General features: G+C 37.9%; 1 protein-coding gene across 6 annotated transcripts in view; it reads right to left on the bottom strand.

Moving 5' to 3' along the window:
- Mei4 (meiotic double-stranded break formation protein 4) overlaps nucleotides 1-23,254 on the bottom strand; it is a 607,360-nt gene that overhangs the window by 337,536 nt on the left and 246,570 nt on the right. The window lies entirely within an intron of this gene.

The raw sequence follows: 23,254 nt of genomic DNA, 5'->3' as shown, positions 1-23,254 counted from the left end.
GACATTGAATTGTATAAATAGGCAAATTGTATGCTACATGAATTATTTACCAATAAAGATTTTCTTAAAGAAAATTATAGCAAACTGAATTCAAGAAAACGTTAAGAAGATCATACACCATGACTAAGCTGCTTTCATTCCAGGAAAGCAAGATTGTTTCAGCATATTCAAATAACACTTGCTATTATCAACAATCCTATAGTAAGTTCTATACTGAATGGAAAACTGAGAGCAATTCTTCTAAAATCTGGAAGGAGATGAAGGTGCTCACTCTCTCCACTTCTTTTTAATATAGTACTTGAAGTCTTGGTGGAGTAATAGGACAAGAGAAAGAAAGAAAAGGGGAAGCAATAAACGAAATGAAATACAAATGGCAAAGAAAGAAGCCACAGTATGCATAATTACAGATGGCATGATCCAGGATTTAAAATATCTTAAAGACTCCAACTAGAAAATTGTTACATCTGATACCATGTTCAGCAGAGTAGCAGTACACACAATCAACACACAAAAACCAGTAGCTTTTCTATATTCTAGAAATTAACTGAAGAACAAAGTAGCTCATTCATTATGCCTTCAAAAATTCAAATACCTAGGAATAAAGTTAACCAAGGGATGAAAACCTATACTTTGAAAACACTTATGTAAGAAATCGAACAATACACTAGAAGATCTCCTACACAGACTAGCAGAATAATGTGAAAATGATTATATTACTGAAAACAATCTATAGATTAATGAAATTTCCATTAAAATGCTAAATATTTTCCTCTCAGAATGAGAGAAAAATAGGGAAGCACAAAAACTTTAAACAATCCTACACCAAGCAGAAAGAGGAATGTCAGAGACATAATAATCCCTATCTCAAGCTATACTACAGAGCCACAGTAGCAACACTACACGGTAGTGGTGCAAAATCAGACATGTAAAAAGAACAGAGAAATCAGATAGAAGTCCTCACAGAAACAGCCAGAGGACTTTAGAAAAAGATGTCAAAAATATATTGGAGAAAAGACAGCCTTTCCAACAAACGATGCTGAAAAACTGGGTTTCTACATGAGAAGAATGAAATGAGATCCACATCTCTCACTTTACTTAAAAGGCAACTCAAACAATAAAGACCTTAATATAAGACCTCAAATTCTGAAACTATTAGAGGAAATCTTAAGAAAAATCCTTCAAGATAGAAGCACAAGCAAGGATGCCAATAACTCAAGAAATTACACCCAAAAAAATGAACATAAGATTGTATAAAATTAAGAGGCTTCTGCACAGGAAAAGAAAAAAAAACTTGCCTGAGTAAATAGAAATCCTACTGAATGAGAGGACCATTTCTTTTTTTTTTTTAATTTTTATTTTGCAATACAATTCAGTACTACATATCAGCCACGAATTCCCTTTTTCTCCCCCCTCCCGCCCCCCTCACCTTCCCTCCAGCCCACCCCCCATTCCCACCTCCTCCAGGGCAAAGATCAACCTGGTAGACTCAGTCCAGGTAGGTTCAGTCCCCTCCTCCCAGGCCGAGCCAAGGGATCCTGCATAGGCCCCAGGTTTCAAACAGCCAACTCATGCAATGAGCACAGGACCCGGTCCCACTGGCTGGATGCCTCCCAAACAGATCAAGCCAATCAACTGTCTCACCAGCACAGGGACAAATAGCCAAATGAATGGAAACACATGAACTATGAACCAATGGCTGAGGGGTCACCAACTGGAGAGGACCATTTCTTAATTTACTATTGTGCTGAAAATAACAGCTTTCCAACTTGTATATATGATCTTCCTAACATGTTGATTGGTAGATTTAATAGAGATAAAATATACATAAACAAATTGATATTGTACTCTAATAAACATTACATACTCAATAAACATAAACCACTGCTATAAAAAAACTAGTACACCTAAGAAATCTATAGTGAAATATGTATCATATATAAAAATTGAGGGAATGAGATATTATCTAAAAGCTGTAACAAATACTACCTACAGATTCTCTCTACAAATTCTATATGTATCTCTTACATAATGAATCATAAAGATATTCTATTTCATTTTGCTGAACCATAGGCCTTACATTGATCTGTTTTTAAATTCTAATTTAAAGCCATTTATCATTTTAAAATAGATCTCAATAATATTCAACAAAATAAAGTGTGTGCCTTCCTGTAACATACCTTGTCATAGAAATATTTCCCCAAACATCAGGAAGGAAGGAAGAAATGTCCCTTACTAGAACAGAATGAGCTTTTCTTTTCTGGTCATGCCTTCACCTTATTGGATGAGGCAACCCAATCTATTGTACTCAGTCTACTGGCACAAATAATCTTACCCCAAACCAAAGAGTTCTCAGATATCTGAAGTGAAACTTAAAATTAATAATCAAGACACCCATTTCTAAGTATGCCCTCCTCCAACCACTTCCTCATGTTGGTTCATGCCACCTTCATCTCTTGAACATATAAATGCAACATCTTCACCTACATAATCAATCAGCCTCTAGTTCTGTCTCCTCTAGGCTACCTTCACTAAAGTACCACTTTAGTGAAAATATTCCAGAAGCTTCTCTCATGTGATAGAGCAGAGCCCTCCAAGGTCCTCAGATCAGCACACAATTCCTATCACTGTTTGCCCCCCACATTTTTATTTAGTTTACATTTATCTCCACCCTCATTTCATGCATGTAACGATAAGCAACACAGAGTTCACAAAACCTGCCACACTGTTTCCCATAGCGATGAATTTGCACATACTGGTCTCAGATACATACTGATTTTTCTTCAAATCCAGCCTCTTATCCTCTGTGAAACTGTCCAAGTTTTCCTCAGGCTTAGAAAAGCCTTACATGCACGTCATTACTACTCATCTTAATCTGTTTTGAATATATTAGTGATTCCATACTGAAAGGAGAAGTTTCTGAGGAAAGAGTTTATTTGTGAGGATGTTTCTATTGTTTAATGCCTGCTTTCTACCTCGTTGGTAATTTGAATACTTCTTGAAAGAATATCTCTCTCTCTCTCTCTCTCTCTCTCTCTCTCTCTCTCTCTCTCTCTCCACACACACACACACACACACACACACACACACACACACACACACACGTATATTATGATTAAATCAAGTAACATCCATTCAAATATATTCAGCATAGGGATGTACAATTTGCCACTACCATTTATGATTTCCAGGCATTAATAATCATTATCCAACATAAACTCATGCATTGAATAATGTAAAAGTAATGTTTATGCCACCTGGTGGTCAAACAGAAAATGTTATTTAAAGCCATTTCATAATTCTGTTCATAATAATACTTTTTATAATTTTTGAAGTTATAAGATAATTAAATTTAATTATAATGTAATTAAATATATATATAAAATTAAATTTTCCCTTCCTCCTTCCAACCTTCCAATCCTTCCCATGACCCCCCTTCTCAAAATCATGGCCTCTTTACATATACATATATATACATATATGTATATATTCCTAAATTCATAAATACAACCTGCTCAGTCCATGTCACCTGTGTTTATATGCTCTCAAGGCTGATCACTTGGTATAGGACAGTCAATTTGGGAGCTCTTAACAACAGTGTTTCAATTAAAAGCAAGTGTTTGTTTCTTCCTCTAGGAATATATATTTTAGCATGTGATGAAGCATATTTGAAAAACACTGACAAATAAAAGGTTTCAGCTGTATTTTATCCAAGAATAGCAATGTACATCACCATTCTATCTTTAAATATACCAAAGAGAGAGAAATGTCATATATATGGAAATGTAACCAAATGGCATATCTCTTGGTTGAACTGTCTTTTCTGAATAAAAAACAAAATGCGTATTTGTGGGCCGACTTTGACATAGACAATCTGATACCACAATTCCTCTTGCCTTCAAGTGCTCAGGCTCTGGGGTTTCCTTAATGATTCTTTCCTACAGCATCTTGTAGTTTCCCAAAGGGAATTTTCTTCATTGTTATACTGTTTTATCTGTGGCTTTCTTCACCAATTTCACCTTCCTAAATATCTCCATCATACAGCCTCAAGGAATTATTTCACTAAAGACTCTCAAATCTATATCTCTAATTTCAACCCATTCTCAAATAACTGGTTTTCTTGGCTGACTATAGTCCCTGTTTTTAAATGGTGACAGCATTTTAATGAGTTATTTCTTACAAAATAATTATTAGCATTTTATTCAACTTAGTTTTAAAAATAACTCTTTCTGATTTGAACTTACGACATCTAGGTTTAGCATACATGGGGTAAACTAAAGAATTTCTGAAAAAAATTAATGAGAGGCAGTACAGTGAACAAATTTACATGAGTGCTCAGCATGTTGACATCCCAGGGGGTGGCCATCAGTACTGAGATAATCAGATATTGTCAGCTCATTTTGCTACCCATCACATGAACAAATGCCTAACAGGAAATAACTTCAGGAAGTTATTATCTTCACTGTTGCTAGAGTTTTCCTGCCTGGCCCACAGTCAGGACAAATCTCTCTCCCCGACAGTCCCACAGCCGCTCAGACCCGACCAAGTAAACACAGAGACTTATATTGGTTACAAACTGTGTGGCCGTGGCAGGCTTCTTACTAACTGTTCTTACAGCTTAAATTAATCCATTTCTATAAATCTATACCTTGCCACCTGGCTTGTGGCTTACCGGCATCTTCACATGCTGTTTGTCATCGTGGCGGCTGGCAGTGTCTCTCTGACTCAGCCTTCCACTTCCCAGCTTTATTCTCCTCCTTGTCCTGCCTACACTTCCTGCCTAGCCACTGGCTAATCAGTGTTTTATTTATTGACTAATCAGCAACACATTTGCCATACAGAACATCCCACAGCACTTCACTTTAGCTCAGTTTGAGATGACTGGAGCCATTCATAGAATTGAAGGTGTTATGGAAGACCTAGGTTATCCTAGGCACAAGGATAATAAAAATTCTTGCTCATATCGAAGTGGGCCAAACAGCAAATCTATAAATTTCAAAGCTTGCCCTGCATGGGGCCCACCACTTACAGGATTTCCAGCCTCCATAACAGTGTCATCAGCAAAGTGTCAGAAATTAAACACGTGAACTTGAGGAACATTTTACATTCAGGCTATTATCTCAACGTGATTGACCTATGAACCTAAAGCCTCCCAAGTCCGAAAGAAATCAGCACCTTCCCTTATACTTAATCAGTGCCATTCCTCTGTCTCCAGTGTTTGAAACTTGAGAATCTACTTTGTGAGCCTCATACACTAACACATATTGATCCTGCCTATCTTTCAGTTCCTTGAAGTTTTTCAGTCTGTTCAGTCTGTTCTCGTTTTAGAACCCTCCCTTGCATTAAACATTCTATGTGAGTTGCTCTCTCTCAAGCTTCATTCACAATTTGTCAAGGCTGGCTTCCTGTCATTCAAAATCTCTTTAGATGTCATTTCTTCAGAAATCCCTTCTCTAACCACTGTCACCTAAGGAAGCCTCCAGATGAATCTTCATGCTATCTTCTTATTTCAGTTCCCTAGCCAGTCGCTGTCACTTCCTGACCACTTCCCACAGGTACTTTTTGTCTTCACCCTTAAGAATGTATGCTCCAAGAAAGACCCAGACTTCCTGGTCTACTGCCACATCTCAGACTATGTAATTCTGAGTAAGCGCTATGCAACATTAAACAAACAAAACCCTGTTTTATACCACAGACACTTTTATTGCTATGATGATATAATTATATGTAAAGAGCAGGGCTATGACAGGGAAGGTTTTATCTCCTGTCCATTTCTTCTGTCTAAATAACATATTACTAAGAAAACATAAAGGGATACCTTAAGGAAAACATACGCCTTGCAACATGTAGAACATACAGCAAATAAATGTTAGGTTCCTCTTCAGTTTTCCTGCTAGGAAACTCACAAGGCTCTTCAATACCAACTGCAAAAGCACATTGTGCACTGGTGTCATGCATCCTCTTAAAAGGACCCACCCTAGTTTTTCATTGTTTCCTACACCACCCATTATTCTCAGCTCTACGCCAAAGTCAACTTAAATGGTTTTCCAGTAGATTTTTATATTTTATCTTTACACTATTCCCTCCTGCTTAAAACACCTCACTACACAGAGCTGTCTGGAAGAAACTTCTATACACTCATTATTAAAACAAACAAACAAAAAAACCTAGCGTAGTGAAATCTTTCAGCCACTGCAGTATTTCCCTAACTTGCATCATAAAGGGAATATACTACAATTGAATAGCTACAATTGAGTAGTTGACAGACACTCAATATTTCCATGGGGAAGATATCAAACTTGCATCTCAAATAAGCATTTCAGGAGTGTCTCTTATTTATATCAAATATAATACTTTTTCCTTTGCAGACACAGAATTAAAGGAAATACATAAGTCTCAAAAGGCACTGTTGTTCTCTGTTCCCAAACACATGCACTTAGAATGTTTTACCTGTTCCTTACTAGACTCTAAATCTCTTATGATACAAGAAGTTATTCTAAAACACCTTACTTCTCTAATGTTCAGTCTTACCTGCAGAAGAGAGTTGTTTCAGGTCTTTTAAAACCCAACACAGTTAGCTCACACTCCATGCCAAATACACTAGATGTTCTAAGCCTGGGGCCCAAAAGTCAATAGTTTTTAAAGCTCTCAGATGATGCTGATGGGAGAATCATTACTGTCTATTAATTTATACTTATTTTGCTATTTTTGGAGAGAACAATGACTTAAGCCTTTTCTATGCCATTACAAATAACACCTCCATGACTCCCAGAATGCCTTCCTACTTTCTCTCATCCTGCTTATCTGTTGTTGAATACTTCTAAGCTCAGTAGCAACTGCAATCTCTTTCCATGGATTCATTCCACCTTAGCCTAAGTCGTTATTAGTTCCTCTATGATATCACAGCCTCCTTCCTACTCAGCAGTCTTGATTCCTCTCCCACTGACAATCTAATTCGCACAGAAGTGACAGCAAGAAGTTTGAAACTCCTAGCTAATTTAACCAATGGGTCTCTCCACTGTCACAAAAACTTTACCCACGGAAAAAAAGCCCACGTAAGTAGTACAACTGCTCCTCCTTGGCCTTCATCATAGCCCCAATATTTCTTATTCTCTCTGTCTCACAACCAGTCTGGCTTAGGTTTATTTGATGACCTTTCTTTTCTTAAGACCACTGAGTGGACTTCTCTTTGAGGAGTTGGCTTAACCCCCTCCTTCTCGGGCTCACTGCCCATCCAGTCTAACTTTTCTGTTCTTTTCCACTCTGAGCAATTCAAAACCACAGCCTGCTTTATTCTCTTCTACATTTTTTTTTTAAAAAAACAACAGACTCTGATATCCCTTCCTAGTTGGTGTAGCACGAGCTGTTAAAAGGTCTTATGAATAAAAACAAACCTGGAGCCAGGTATTGGGGTGAACGCTGAAAGATCAGACAGACAGAACCAGCCACAGATAACCTCACCTCGCCAATTCCTCAGCTGATCTAGTTTCCTCAAACTGGAAGCCTTTGTATCCTCATCTGAATGTATCTCAGCTGAACTGCTGCCCAAAAGCCTAAAAGCTTAACTAGGCCCTAGTTCCTGGTCCTCATGCCTTATGTACCTTTCTGCTTCCTTCCATCACTTCCTGGGATTAAAGGCTTGTGTCACCATGCCTGGCTGTTTCCAGTGTGGCTTTGTACTCACAAAGATCCATCCGGAATGCTAGGATTAAAGGTGTGTGTGCCACCATTTTCTGGCCTCTACGTATAGCTAGCAGTTATTCTGTTCTCTGACCCCAGATATGTTTATTAAGGTGCACAATATCACTACAAGCTGGCTCATAGTTATTGTTGTCTGTAATGTGAATAGAAATTCTATTACTTCTGTATTGTCACTATAGGAAGTACAGAAATAAGAGTTGTATTGAATAAGAAATGAACTGATGAATTAATGTAACCATTTCAAGATATCTTGCCTCTCTAACCAGACACAAACTCCTAATGAGTAAACAGACTTTTTCTTCTTTTCTACTCTTCAAAATCAAGCACCACACTGAGAGAACATGACATATTCAAGTATCTGCTCATTATTTTGACTATTTCAGTAGATTCTCAGTATTTATTTCTGAAATTTAACAGGATTGAGAAATATTGTAACTAACTTTGAGTGTTTCCATAAACTTTGAATTGATAAACTCTCAAACTAAATTGTCAACTTACTATATCATATTTAAAAACACATAAGACATCTGTAATTTTAACTCACACCCTAATTCTTTCATCTTTCAATTCCACTCTCTAAATCATATCCATATTTTTGGAAGACAAGGTGGAAAGGTCAATCTATAGTGGTAGGCTTTGCCTCTCCAGATCCTAATTTCCTCGTGCAAGCCACGAATATTTTATTAATGTATATCTGCTTAGAAGAAACAGATAGGAATACCAATCAGGAAATGTCCCAAGTCTGAGCTGTCTGCCTGGATAAAAACCCATTCTGACTAGAGGATTTTTACAGCCTATTGTGGATAGCTGGTGACTTTGGAGGTTGGTCTAGTTTCAAGATACTATTTTTTTTATGCTCCATATATTGAAACCAGTCTATGATATATAAAACTGTTTAAAAGCCATCAAAAAGTTCAGTGTGCAGCACTAGTTACTATACTTTTTCCTAAAACCTTAATGACAGTCACAGGTACTAAGCTAATTATTTTCTATTTAGGAAAGGGGAAATCCCACAAAATTCCCAGCAATCTTGGTCATCACTGTATTTTGACATCATTGCTTTTAATATGGTTATAGTGGGCAACTCTACCTCCCTATGCCCTTTCTTTGACAGGAGCTATTAGCTCCCACTCTGAGCTAATGACAGTTCAGACTATCTCTAGGTAACTGCTAAGCTTATATCTTTAAAAAAGTTGACATCTCCAATGAAATAATCTTGCAGTACTAAGATACAGAAGACATTTATAAAATCCTCTTTAATCTTCACTTTTGGTGAACACTGATAGTGTTTCCTACAAGCGATGACAACAATCATGATAAAATCCATAAAGCACACCTCTAATTGTTTTTAAGAATACTGATGTATTTACCTATTGTCTGTCCTGAGTAGTAAGAGTCCCTGAGAAGTCTATTAACCCAGGTGAGAGGAGTCTGCCCTGGACACCTACTAACCCCTAAGAGTTCAGAATTGGCCTGTGCAATTTTATGTAAATACCACATTCACTGCAAGAGAAATCCAACACTGTTATCCTCCAAGTACCCAAAAGAAAAGAAAAAATATTGGCTCATTAAGTTGCCTCACTTTCTCTTTTTAAGTATGAAATATTTTCAGATCTTGTAAGTAGTAAAAGCTAAATCACATAGGCGACCATCACTTTGAATGAAAAGCAATTCTACCTCAAGCTGGGCCTGTTGTACCTGTAATCCCACACTGGAGAGGCTGGGGCAGGACGTGTTTTAGTTCAAGGGTAGCCTGTGTTACACCGCAAGTTCTGGGCCAGAATCTCCATGTTAGAACAAAAGAAACTTTGTCTCTGTTCTAAACCCTTTAAGCCCCCTTTTTCTTCTCTTCTTATGGCCAGTAATTTATTCAATAAACTATATTATTTTTGTCTCAAAATGCACTAACTAATATAGAATCTTTTCATTGACTTGCTGGCCTCCACATTTGTTCTAGTTTGTTTTCTGTCGCTGTGTTAAACACCAAGGCCAAAAGCAACTGGGGAGGAAGGGTTTGTTTGGCTTACAAATTACATACAGTCTATCACTGAAGGAAGCCAAGGCAGGAACCTGGAGGTCGGAACTGAAGCAGAGATGGAGGAGGAATGTTGCTTACTGGCTTGCTCAGCTACCTTTCCCTTATGCAGCTCAGGCCCACCTGTCTTGGAATGGCACTATCCCAGACAGGCTCAGATCTCCTACATAAATTTTCAGTCAAGACAATACCACACAGACCTGACCACAAGTCAGTGTGATGGAGGCAGTTGTTCAACTGAGATTCGTTCTATTTAGGCATGTCTAGACTTGTGTCAAGTTGACATAAACCAACCTGCACAATCCACTCCTTGTCAAACTTGGCATATAAACACAACACCTGAACTACAGCTTGTCCTTTCTTTGTCCTGAAGATCATATGTAAATATCACAATATAAAGTACAGTAAAACTATACAAGTCCCACAGTCTTTAAAAAGTTCAACATAGTAAAAGTGCAACGTCTCCTTAAAAATCTAAAGTCTCTCAACTGTGGGCTCCTGTAAAATCCAAAACAAGTCATATACTTTCTCATTATAAGAGAGAAGAACCATAGAGCACAGTTACAGATCAAAGCAAAACCTAAACTCAATATTATGAACAGTTCAGTATCTGACATTGAAATTCACTCATGATCTTCTGGGCTCCTAAGAGCTTAGATAGAACCTATAATGCTGACACCCACAACACACATCTTGTTTGGTAAGCTCAAGCCAGTCTCACTCTACACTTGTCATTGTCTTGGTCGGTCACCCCACAGTCCTGGCACCTCCAATATGCTGGGGTCTTCCCTGCAATTGTGGCTACAACTACACCCGTGGCCTCTCTTGGCCTCTTACAACAACAAGCTTCCATTTCTCTCTATGACTGCTTTAACTCCAGCATCTCTACTATAACTGATGATGCACCTTCACCAATGGTGTCTCTTAGCTTCTTACAATCTCAAGCCTTGGCTTATCTCCAGGGCCCCTTCATGTTTTCAAAACCAGAACCACAGGGGAAGAGTCTTACATATTCCCGAGTTTTGCTTCCAGCTGGAGATACAGTCTTTGGTCCCTCCGGACCATAGCATTTGTACATGTGAACTCCTAATAGCTATGGTTGTTGCCTATATAAGGCCAGCTGAAGACTAAGCAAGTCAACATTCCTGTATGGAAGGTAGCGTGGCTCGTGAGGCCACACTCTTAGTTTGTACTACTATGTACTGTCAAGAAAGTAAAAAGGGGCTGGAATAACCATTGCTAACTAGCCATACAAAGGAGCCTGAAAGCCTCCTAACAGTCCAGTCCTAAACCCAGCCATGCTATCAGCCTACCTAATGCAAAGCCTATTACACCGTCCTTTCTCACCAGTAATTTCAATTCTTGCACATCTCACAAGCAGAGCTATTAGTGTGCCAAATCTGTACCCAGTTGTATTCCCCCACACACAAAAAGCCTATGTCAAGTGCCTTATTCTCTCTGTTTTGTTAAGATGTAATTAACAAGTAAAATCATTATATTTAGGATTAAGAATATAATACAAGCTCTGTTATAAGTACTCTTTGTGAGGTGGTTGTCAGGTCAATTAATGTATCCATCATTTCAAATACCTAACATTTTTGTGATGAGAATATTTAAGATGCATTCTTTCAGCAATTTCTATGAACACACTATTAAGAATTACAATCACTGTGCTATAGAAGATGTCTCCGAACCTTACTCCTCCTGTCTACATAAAACCTTGAACCATTTGACCAAAACCTCTCTATTCTCTCCCTACCTCCAGTATTTTGAAACAACAACAACAACAACAAATGTATGCCTGTACTTATATGTGGAATATAAAACAGAGCTCAGAGAAGAACAGAGCAGAAGTATAGAGCTGGAGTATGTCAATGAATAGTTCAATGACTAAAAAAGACTTAAATTAGGTAGGATTAATACTACAAACTGGTAATAAAAGCAGTTATGTTTAATATTGAAAAAAAAAGTTACCCTCTAAAACAGCAGTTTCAATTTTGGCTGTATTTTAGAATAACCCTAAAGAAAATGAAAAACACTGATACTTTAGAACAATCCTTCACCTCTAGATCCTGATATCACTCCTAGAAATCAGGTGATTCTAGCATAATAAATAGTCAAGGCTGGTGAGTGCCACACCTGGAATAGTCCATGTATACCAACACTAAAGCAACAAACACTTTCAGAAATATGTCTAAACTAAAAATAAATTTACAAAATGAAAACTACAGATCTCTCTGTGGTTATTCATTTCTGGAGTATGGGGAGATACCTATGGGGACTCCTGATTACTAACATAGACTTGTCGGTGAGGAAGGTCTGGACTGATATTGCAGTTGCTGTTAAGTGGTATAAAAGAGCACCTCAGCGTGCCATTGCTGTGTTCACAATCTGCATGGCCAGGGCTCCGTCCTTCCTTTCAGTCTTTCTCTCAGTCTTTCTCTCTGTCTCTCTCTCTCTCTTTGTCTCTCTCGCTTTCTGTCTCTGCCTCCCTGCCCCCCTCCATCCACCTCCCCTCTCTCCAGATCACCTGGGCACACACCTCTGGCTCTAGCTACCCCTGCCGCCTCTCTAATCCTGCTGCTCAGCTACATAGCCACACAAAGCAGCCTACCACCAAGGACCGACAACTGCTGAGAAATTACAAATATGATGAGATGCTTCATGGTTCGCTGAAGAAGAACTAGTCAGATGAGGTTAAACATTCATACAATACACAGGTAGAAACAGCTTCGGAGTCACTGAAAGCACAGTAAATTATTAATAAAATTAGATATTAAAATATGCAAACTACAATCTAATTTTTAAGAAGTAGGTCAAAGAATGGGGGCATTCTGTTAAAAATACTACTTTATGGAAAGAAATGGGCAAATTATACTAAATTCCAGGGTAAACTGTATTTGTTGTTGGAATAACAATGGGCAAAAGCAAGATGCCTAAAGCCTGTAAATTCTGTTTTAATTACAAATTAGGAAACTTTAAATATTATATAAAGCCTGTATATTCTGTTTTAATTACAAATTAGGAAACTTTAAATACTATATAATGCCTGTATATTCTGTTTTAATTACAAATTAGGAAACTTTAAATAGTATAAAATATGTAGAAGGAACATAAGTCATCTTTCACCAAGATACATCTCTCAACATAAAATTTAAACTCCTTCTATGAATCACAATTTAATTTACATTGGAAGATTTACCAAGCCTCATGAAAATAATTTCTATTATTTCATAATTATTTATGGTGATATTTTATTTGTATTAAAATGTTATTTGTATGTTAATAAATAAAGTTGCCCGGGGGTCAGAGCTATTAGCAAGCCATAGGAAAGCAGGGCAGTGGTAGCGTACGCTTGTAATTCCAGCACTTGGTAGGCAGAGCTGGGTAAGTCTCTGTGTGTTCAGGGATACAGCCATTATTGGATACACATGCCTTTAATCTTAATACCAATCATGGAAAACCTGGAGGCCTATACAGACAGGCTGTGAGGAGGCGGTCATGTGGTTGGGTTTACAACCAATGAGAAGGCAGGACAGGAACTCTATATAAAGACTTTAACACAGGGGTAGCTCTGGTTCGGAGAGGTAGGACCACCGCAGGAGGAAGGGTAAGGTTTTAGCTCTTAGCTCTGACCTCTTGGCTTTCTTCTTTGCATTGGTTCTGTGTTTCTTATTTAATAAGAAGGTTGGATACATCTACAAGTGGCGTCCAACGTGGTGGCAAGAGTTTCCACCTAAAACCTGAGAAAAGATTCTAAAATAGAACTAAAAACAGCTTCCTAATTGTCTCTCTCAAATGAGTGGCAGCTGCCGGTTTGAGCTACTTGTGGGTTCCTAGCATGCGCGCTCGACCTGCTGTATGGCGGGAATGAGGCTTCTGCAAGTGGCACATTAAGCTGCGTGGTAGATTTAGCCTTTGCTAGTACAAAACAAGAAAAGAGGTTTCTGGGCTACACGCTGCTTGGATAAAAGTATAGACCCACGATAGCTCCCAGAGCTGGCGGTAAGCATACTGCTGCCATGTTGGGAAGCTGAGGTGGGCGGAGCCAGCAGTCACAGCTGCTGCAGCTTAAAGCAATAGATTCACAAGACAGATTCAGATGTAATAGTTTAAAATGTGTGTAAAATATACGTAGGCTTGAAAGAGACAAAAAAGGTGATATATACAGTTATATAAACAAATACATAGTTTTAAGAAATAAAGTCTTTAAAGAGACAGTAAAATTAATATATAAAATAAGCCATGTAAAGATGAATATTACACAGAGAATCTGGATTGTGTTGTCTTTGGGATTTTTAACTGCAGAAAAACATTTGATTGTAAAAGCTGTTGAGTTATGCCAAAATGTATATTTTAAAGGTACCTTGACTTCAAAATTTGGATATAAGGATATGTTGCCTTGAAAAAGAGTCTCTGCTTTTGTTCCCACAGAAAGTCAAAGGCTATGGATTTGTTCCAGATTAAGATACATCAGGTTTGACCAGCCAAGACCCCCTGAAAGGTCTCCGATGACACCATGGCCCAGATGACCCAACATCCAGAATGGTTTGAAGGCAACTTGCTCAGACGATACACCCTCATGGACTATTCCATAATCCTAAAATTTTCTTTATGTCCCCATAAGATACAGCACCCCCCTCCAGCAGGAAGTAGTAAGAGAAGCTACGCCCAAATTATATGTAATTTTACTTTGTTAAGGTTAAAACCTTCCTTTAAAAAAAAAATGGGGGAAGTGCTGTGGGATGTTCTGTATGGCAAATGTGTTGCTGATTACTCAATGAATAAAATACTGATTGGCCATTGGCTAGGCAGGAAGTGTAGGCGGGACAAGGAGGAGAATAAAGCTGGGAAGTAGAAGGCTGAGTGAGAGAGACACTGCCAGCCGCCATGATGAGAAACAGCATGTGAAGGTGCCGGTAAGCCACGAGCCATGTGGCAAGGTATAGATTAATGGAAATGGATTAAGTTAAGCTGTAAGAACAGTTAGCAAGAAGCCTGCCACGGCCATACAGTTTGTAAGCAATATAAGTCTCTGTGTTTGCTTGGTTGGGTCTGAGTGGCTGTGGGACTGGCAGGTGACAGAGATTTGTCCTGACTGTGGGCCAGGCAGGAAAACTCTAGCAACAATTATTAGCTTAACTTGCAATTATACTTTAACTAGACTCAGAAATACTTTGGAGAGCAAACCTATGTCCAAGGTCTCACTGAATCTAAAACCATGGGAAAGCAGAAAAGCAACTCAGTTATTTTTCATATGAATTTAACTTAAAAAATAGAGATGTTTTTAGCACCAGAACATTGAAAATCTAAAACCCAGATTTCAGTGAACAATCTATTTCCTGTATATTTTACGGCACACACACTGGCAGAAATACGCAGAATGTATTAAAGACATATAAGCAGTATTTATTTTTGACTCTGAGAAAAATTGGATACTGAAAACAACAGTCATATACTGGCTCCAAATGAACTGAGGATGTGAAACAATGAGTCTTTTCACTGGCAAAGTACATTTCACACCACTCTAATGTCTCTTTTAGCACATCAACATCCCAAGCCATCTCTCTGAAGTATTCTCAGGTGATTGTGTGCCATGTATACTGAAATGTGCGGTTGTATGTCTTCTTCTTAGAAATATACTCAACCTGTTTTATTCTAAAGTCAGTTACTTAAGGTTCTAGATGTCCTGAAACATGATATAAATACATGTGGTACAGTTCTGCCTTTATGATGTGAAACTTAATTTACATGGAAAAAAATTGTTCTGTCTTATTGTCTATAATTTTCTGATGCTCATTCACAGCAACATATTTATTTTTATCTCGTTTACCTTGGATATTTTTCAAGTGATTGTTATAGTTTAACATTCATATAGATTGCCAGTAAGCAATATACAGAATTTCTTCATAATTATGCTTTCCCTACAAAATGTCTTTAAAATTACTTAAAATTGATATAAAAAACAGATACTCTCTTTTTTTTTTTTTTTTTTTTTTTTTTTTGGTTTTTCGAGACAGGGTTTCTCTGTGTAGCTTTGCGCCTTTCCTGGTACTCGCTTTGGAGACCAGGCTGGCCTCGAACTCACAGAGATCCGCCTGCCTCTGCCTCCCGAGTGCTAGGATTAAAGGCGTGCGCCACCACCGCCCGGCCAGATACTCTCTTAAGGGGAAAAGAATGGCTGCCTTATACAACAGTATAATTCACATCCTAAAATATGGAGTATCTTAGTAGATCTCAAACAGCATCCACAGGTGCTTACTCAGGAAAAGGGCAGTAAGGATGCAGGAAGAAAAGGGGACAACTAAGAAAAACAGAAGTTAGCCCTAAAAAAAGTGACAATATTCTACCCCTGGACTCTTACTATGCTTATATATGTATCTCACTTGATAGTACGAAACACTATCAAACACCACTCCTAAAATCCAGTTGATGCTAATGATTGTTTGCTGGCTTGGTTTTTCTTAACTCTGAAGCCTTAATCAGACTCTAAGTGAACACTGAATTCTGGAACTGCAGGCTCAGTATTTTTGCTTGGTAGTACGAAATGCTCTAAGGCCTGCTGCTCTCTTCATTTACTGCATGCAGGTATTTTATCAGGCAGTAATTTGGTTTCTATGTGTTCATTTCCAGTCACTTTTTAGATTAAGTCTCATGACTGTATATTTCAGTTTTATTTCTCTAAACCAGTACCATTGAAACTTCAGCATTCATCATGAGGACCTAAAATAGTTGTTAAATTATGGTCTGCTGGGCATCCAAAGTTTCTGATTCAGTTTTCAGGTAGAATCTGAGCATTTTACTTTTCCAATAACTTTCCAACTGATGTTGTTTATTGAAGGAAATATCTTTTGTTTTTTGTTTTTTTTTTTTGGTTTTTCAAGACAGGGTTTCTGTATGTAGCTTTGCGCCTTTCCTGGAACTCACTTGGTAGTCCAGGCTGGCCTCAAACTCACAGAGATCCACCTGCCTCTGCCTCCCAAGTGCTGGGATTAAAGGCGTGCGCCACCACCGCCCAGCGAAGGAAATATCTTAATGTCAGAGGGAAACGTTGTTGAGGGTTCCACAGGACCCCACTCAATGTGTTATCATTTATTTAATTCTAGATAAGCTCCTCCCTATGCTTTCCTTGTTTAACACTGATCATGGAAAAGTTATGGATGACTTCCAAAACAGAAATTAAAGCTGCAGAGAAATGAATGCAAAAATGAAAATCCAAAGGCAGTTGAAAAGAATTAAAGAATGGGACCAAAGGGTAGATGTGTAAATGAAGACTACTTGAAGAATGTGAACCTTCAAGGATAATGCCAAATTGATGCCCGGGGAGACCATGAGAGCCTCTTAGCTGTGGGCCCTTCCATGGGGTTCAGGATATCCTTTCCTGCTTCTACTCATTTTTATTTTGGCTACCTAGGATTCTTTTTTTTAATCCCCTCCTTCAATATCTTCCATTTTCCTGTCTTCTAATTCTTTATAACTACCTTTACACACACCCCAACTTCTCTTCTTTTTTTTTTTTTGTTTTTTTTTTGTTTTGCCAACTTCTCTTCTTATTTCCTGTTCATTTCAATCATCTCATTATATTGGAAGTCCTAGCCTTGCCAGTCATACCAGAAGCATCCACACTACCTGAACAGAAGTGGAGACTCTTAGCCACGCCCCCCAATTGCCTCGATTATCTGATTCTATTTTTGCTTTGATCATGAGAATGTCAGTATACTGTACATTTTCCAGAGATAGCTACGTGGATTTTGTTCACTGAATATCCTATTTATTCTAAAAAAGCATAAATTTCATTCTCTAAGCCTTAATATTAAATTCAGAATCATCACACATTTAAATTTCCAATACAGCCTTAGTTTAAAAAACAGATGAACATTGGGGCATTTAAAAAGCACATATACAATATACAAAAAGCTAAAAATAATCCTAAATATAAGAAGAATATTGAAATTTGTTGTAGGTTTAGGGGTATAGCTAAGAAATAGTACATATACTTAACATCCATGATACCATGAGTTCAATTTCTAGAACCAACTTAATAGTAGTAATACTAATAATGAGAAATATCTGTGCTATTGGTTGAACTAACAAAAAAATCACATTGGGCAAACATCTAAAAATCTGAAAGTGTTCTAAACAAGTTAAGCTTCTGTTTCAAAGAAGCTGCCATTGTTACTGTCCATTTATTTTGATCTGATTGAACTTCCTGAGAGGTACTAGTCTAGAGATTCATCCTACCAACATATCTTCAGCAAGATATTAGACTTGCTCTTTAGCTATATCTATTGCTACAAAGGCTAGAAAGATCTCAATAAATAAATAGATAGATAGATAGATAGATAGATAGATAGATAGATAAATAATTAAAAACCACACACACAACTGAGCAAGGATAGGATTTTACAAATATCAACATGACTACATACATTTATTCTACAAATAGTCAATAACCACTCCTGAAAAGGCAAGTACTGGGCTAAAAATCTGGTTAGACTGATGGTGAATATGAACACAATCCTTGCACTTCAGATTCCACAAGCCAGACAGAATTAAACCCTTATAATTTACTTTACACATGCTATGAAATACAAACTGTGATACCCACAGCATGAAAATCTAATTTAGTCTAGAGAGGTCGTCAGAAGTAGAGTATTGAAACTGTATCATGAAAAAATGAACAGCATATAGGCAGACAAAAAGGAAAGGGCGGATATCCCACCAGAAGTAAACAATGCATGTATAAGCTTCAAGAGAAAGCAAAAGGAAGATGGTATGTGAGAAACTTCCCTGTGCCACAGTACAGAATGTGAATGAACCCAAAGTTAGGAGGCTTAGATAGATTCACAAGTAAGCTCCAGGCAGACACTGCACAAAGTTGCAGTCCAACCTAAAGATTTCAGGCTTCTTCCCAAAGCAATCAGAAGACTTGAGATAAGATGCAGTCCAGAGTAGGAAATGCTGATGCTGCAAAAAGAAATGTACTTTAATTGGGATAAATTAAGCAAGAGAAGTAAAGTTGAATTTGGATAATTAGGTGAAACTATTTCCATTAGGAATGGCCAGATATGGAGAGATTCCAGTGATACATAGAAAATAGAGTGCGGTAATTCAAGAGGTTACTGGGCACCTAACAAAATGTCCTAGAACCCAGCTTCTGCAAAGAAGATAGTTAAATCAAGCAATCGGATTCAGAGATGAACCAAAAATATGGGATGAAGGATGGCGTCTGTCTGAAATGTTAACCATTACAGAATCAACTCCATGGAAAGCTCAACCTTTGAAGGTCTAATCTGTTCCCTGTGCCAGCACGTCTTTGGTCCTTCTATGTCCTTTTTGGGCCATTAGCACCTTTCTGGCATAATTCTATGCTTTTAAATTTCTCTCTTCCATTTATTCAACCCTAGATTAAGTATGGCAAATTTCACATGGCCATCTTCAACAAAGCTGTTCCAGATTGAAGAACATTATTTTTCTTTCATTTTCTTCCCTATATAATAGGCACCATGCTCATTATTAATTCCACTCACTCATGACCTCCAATTATTCCTCAGAAATGAAGAACAAAATACCTGTTAACAATGATTTTACCATCCTCTATTTTTTAAAAGTTCACTAGTAAGAACTACTTCATCTACAGAGCAACGTCACTGGGGTGCAGGTTCATCTTGCCCTCATAGGTTTCCATCCTGACCATGTCAGCTAATGGCTACCACAGTCCTAAATCATCTCTCCACTTGGCAGAATGCATACAAAAACCAAGAGGTTGTGGGGAAAGATTTTTCTGTCTTTCACGGGCCTCTACCCCTTCATCCAAAGAGGTAGATCCTCTCAATTGCTTTCTGACTTGCACTGGCCAAAATTGGGCCCCACAAAACTTAGATCAAAACTGTCACAGGCAGTCCTAAGCCTTTTATGGGTCAACCCACTGGCCACAAGCATGTTTTCCAAATTAAATGAAGAACTTTATAACAGAAAGGAGCTGCTTACTTAGTAGAGAATTGTGTCTGACACAAATCACCAAAAAGGCCGAGGCAGATGTCACAAGGTGTCCAGGAGTCTCCCCTTTTGTCTGCTTTCCTCACTTGCTCCTTTCTTTCTGCACTTCCTTCTTGACTACAACTGAACATTTCAAAACCTCATCCCTTCTGTAGTAAAGTTCCTTAAGGAATATAATCCTCAGGAAGGAAGTTAAGAAAATAAATCAGAATTCAAAAACATCTGGGTTTCTCAGATGGTATATAAACCATTCCAGCTCTGCTTTATTTAATTCTAGACTGTTCCATTAGTTCAATGGACAGTTGATTCTGTAAAATTATGGTCCCCAGACTCTCCATCTTTCAAGACGGGTTTGATTCAGCATCTATTGAGAGCCTCCGAACACCTATGAACAGTTACAAATAGAAAGCAACATTGAAGCCGGGCGGTGGTGGCATGCCTTTAATCTCAGCCCTCCCCGACCCAAAAAAAAAAAACCACTGAAAACTCTAGAAAGAAATATGTAATAATATAAATATGTGGTTTTTTTCTATGTTTTGATTCTTGGAAGTAGCTTTTGTTGAGCGAATACTGACATCCTTTTGAATTATCAATCTTTAAACAACCACTAAGTTCTTCGTTTACTTGCCTGTCATTCTAATGCCACCATTTGCTTCATTTTTCATCCCCTCTTTAACGGTTACTCAATTGCTGCACATACTCAGTTGTTCCTAATCTGTAAGATGGAAAGATGGGCTACTTCCAAGCGTCTGTACTGAAACACTAGACATGCAACTTCTGCTGTGAGGAAAACTTACTTTAATTATATGATTTTTGAAAATTTCTCTCACAGGCACTATTAAGTGAAAAATATAACACAAGGTATCACCCAGCCCCTTACTGTTCATACATACTCACAAACAGCATGCGCACTATGTCACTGTTACAAATAGGTTTTGGGATGGCAAAGAATATTGTTGATAGCATAGAAACTTATGCTGGCAAAGTTCAAGATTGCAATATTTTACATTTTACCATTATATGAATTCTACAACTTCATGGAAGAAAAAGAGCAATTGTTTGCTATTTGTTCACTGGGTATATTCAAATAGCTCATTGCCAAAAAAGGACTCTATAGAGACAAAATATGGCTATTAATTAGGTAGTGCTATTTTTTGGCTTATGCATGAGATTTTAGTAATATTTAGATTCTAAGTCATCATGTTTTCCACATACTAAGTCATCATGCTATTGACACAGTTCTTCCAAATTAGCGTCTCCCCATTACCCACTGCATGCATGTGTTCAATACACTGGCACACACAAATACAAAGATGCCTCCTTACCTCTGCAAATCTTTGAAATGTTAGAATCAAACATCCCTCACCTACCCTCACAATTCAGTGTTGTGATATTTTATTTGTGCTTTAATAAATAAAGCTTGCTGGGAGATCAGAGGAAAAAGTCAACCATTATAATTAAACACAGAAGTCAGGCAATGGTAGCGCATGCCTTTAATCCTATCACTTGGGAGGCAGGGATCTGTCTGGATCTCTGTAAGTTCAAAGCCACACTGGGAACAGAGCCAGGTGTGATGGCACAAGCCTTAAATTCCAACACTAGTTAACCATGGAGGTCTGGAAGCCTGTACAGACAGACAGGAAGTGACAGAGCTAGGCAGGAAGATGAAGTGATGTAACTGAACAGAGAGAGCAAATCAGATGGCAGAAGAGCAAGGCATACAGGCGTGGGTAGACAGGAAGAAGCATTTTGTTCTATGGAAGCTGCGGAGTTGGTGAGGTAAGGTTAGCTGTGGCTTTCCCTATTTCCCTGATCTCTCAGATATTTCCCCATATCTGGCTCCAAATTTTTTATTTACTAGGACCATTTAGAAATTCATCTACAGTTCAGTTATCCCTGTAAGTCTTAAATTATAATTATAATTACTTAAATGGTATGAAAAATTATAAATATCTGTTTATAATTCCTGCCTGCTTTCCTGCTCTGAGTTTTCTGATCATATATCTACCTCCATTCTAGGTAAGGCCTACATTTGCCGGGAGTAGCCTTTATTCAGACAAGCCTGCACTCAACATTTTATCCTATAAATTTTCTATGTTCACATAGAAAGTATCAAAATCCATTTAATAAACTGGGATGGAAGTTTCAATATTCTCAAAATCACACTTATATGATCTCTGAACACATTCCCAACAAACATCAGAAGCATCCACTTTTGAAACCATCCCAAGACAACTGTTCTGTAAGTTGTGATTCCCATGAACCTAGTTCAACTCATCACTCCTCAACAAGATATCTTAGTCTGGTTTTCTGTTATTTAACTAAGAAACCACAGACTTATAACACACCAAGAATACATGTGTATTCAGCTGATACTTTAAGAGGTCCTGGATAAGTGGCCACATCCGATAATAACTTTCTTGATGCTGGGGACTCTGCATAGTCCAGAGTTCTACGGCAGAGTTGAGAATCATAGGGCAAGAGGAGTTCAGTACACAGAGTCTAACTGATCAGTAATAATAGACACACTCTGATAATGATCCATTAATATACTAGTCTAGACATCTTCTATAGGTCCCAACTGGCCACACCTCTCAATAGTTCACACTAAGGATTATATTTTAACATGAATTCAAATCATGGGCTTTTGTGAAAGTTTTAAAAATTAAAATCCTTGTCTCCAAGGACTGCTATGTTTCACATCCACTCACCAAATATGTATTGAGCACCCTGTAATGTGTTAAGACTTAGGCTGGGAAAAATATCTTTAGCCTCCTCTTCAATGAATTCAGACACTAGATCTGGAGAAAAGGTGACAACCCAGCAGCAAACCTTCCACAGAATGACTCATGGAAGATGAAATATAAGCAGAGTGGTCGGCAAAGACCTCACTGAGGAGGTGACATTTAGAAAAACTGAGCGAAAAGCACAGACACAGAATATCAGAAAAGATAGCAGAGACACACCCTTCAAAAAAGAAACTTCAAAGATGTAAGATGGGAGGGTGGATAAGGTGGGGAGGAAGAGATGAGTAGAGGTGACATCAACTATGGGACACTATGTAAAGTTTTAATCTAAAATGAAACAAAAGTAGAAGTTGGGGAAGTGTTTTATCTGATTTATGTATTTTTTTCCAGTTACTAGATTTTTTTCTTTATCATTCTTCTTCAAACAATTCCTGAAAGAAGTGACTTAGGTGACACACAATCCAGTTTGCTCAAGGGAACCCTGGTTTGCTTGTACTGTCCCAGAATAACCGCTAATACATTCCCCTCTAACTTTCACAAGAGTCCTAATGAAGACATTTACATGTTGAACAGAATGATAAAGAATACAGTAAAACATCCTTTAATCGTTATTTAGCGCCTTTCTGAGCTTTCCAAAATCAACTCTCCTTTCTTCTTGTCATGGCCAACTTGCTACAGGAGTTCTGGTTGCTCCAAAAGGTAGTGCTACTGGGGTTCTGAATGGGTGCATACTCTCTACTCGTCCCACTTTGCTCTCACTTCTGCCATTTGCTAG

This window comes from Peromyscus californicus, unplaced genomic scaffold, assembly GCF_007827085.1.
Source record: "Peromyscus californicus insignis strain IS unplaced genomic scaffold, ASM782708v3 Scaffold_11__1_contigs__length_118956290, whole genome shotgun sequence".
NCBI lineage: Eukaryota > Metazoa > Chordata > Mammalia > Rodentia > Cricetidae > Peromyscus > Peromyscus californicus.
The sequence above is the reverse complement of the archived record's forward strand: the minus strand, read 5'-3'. Positions and strand labels throughout refer to the sequence as shown.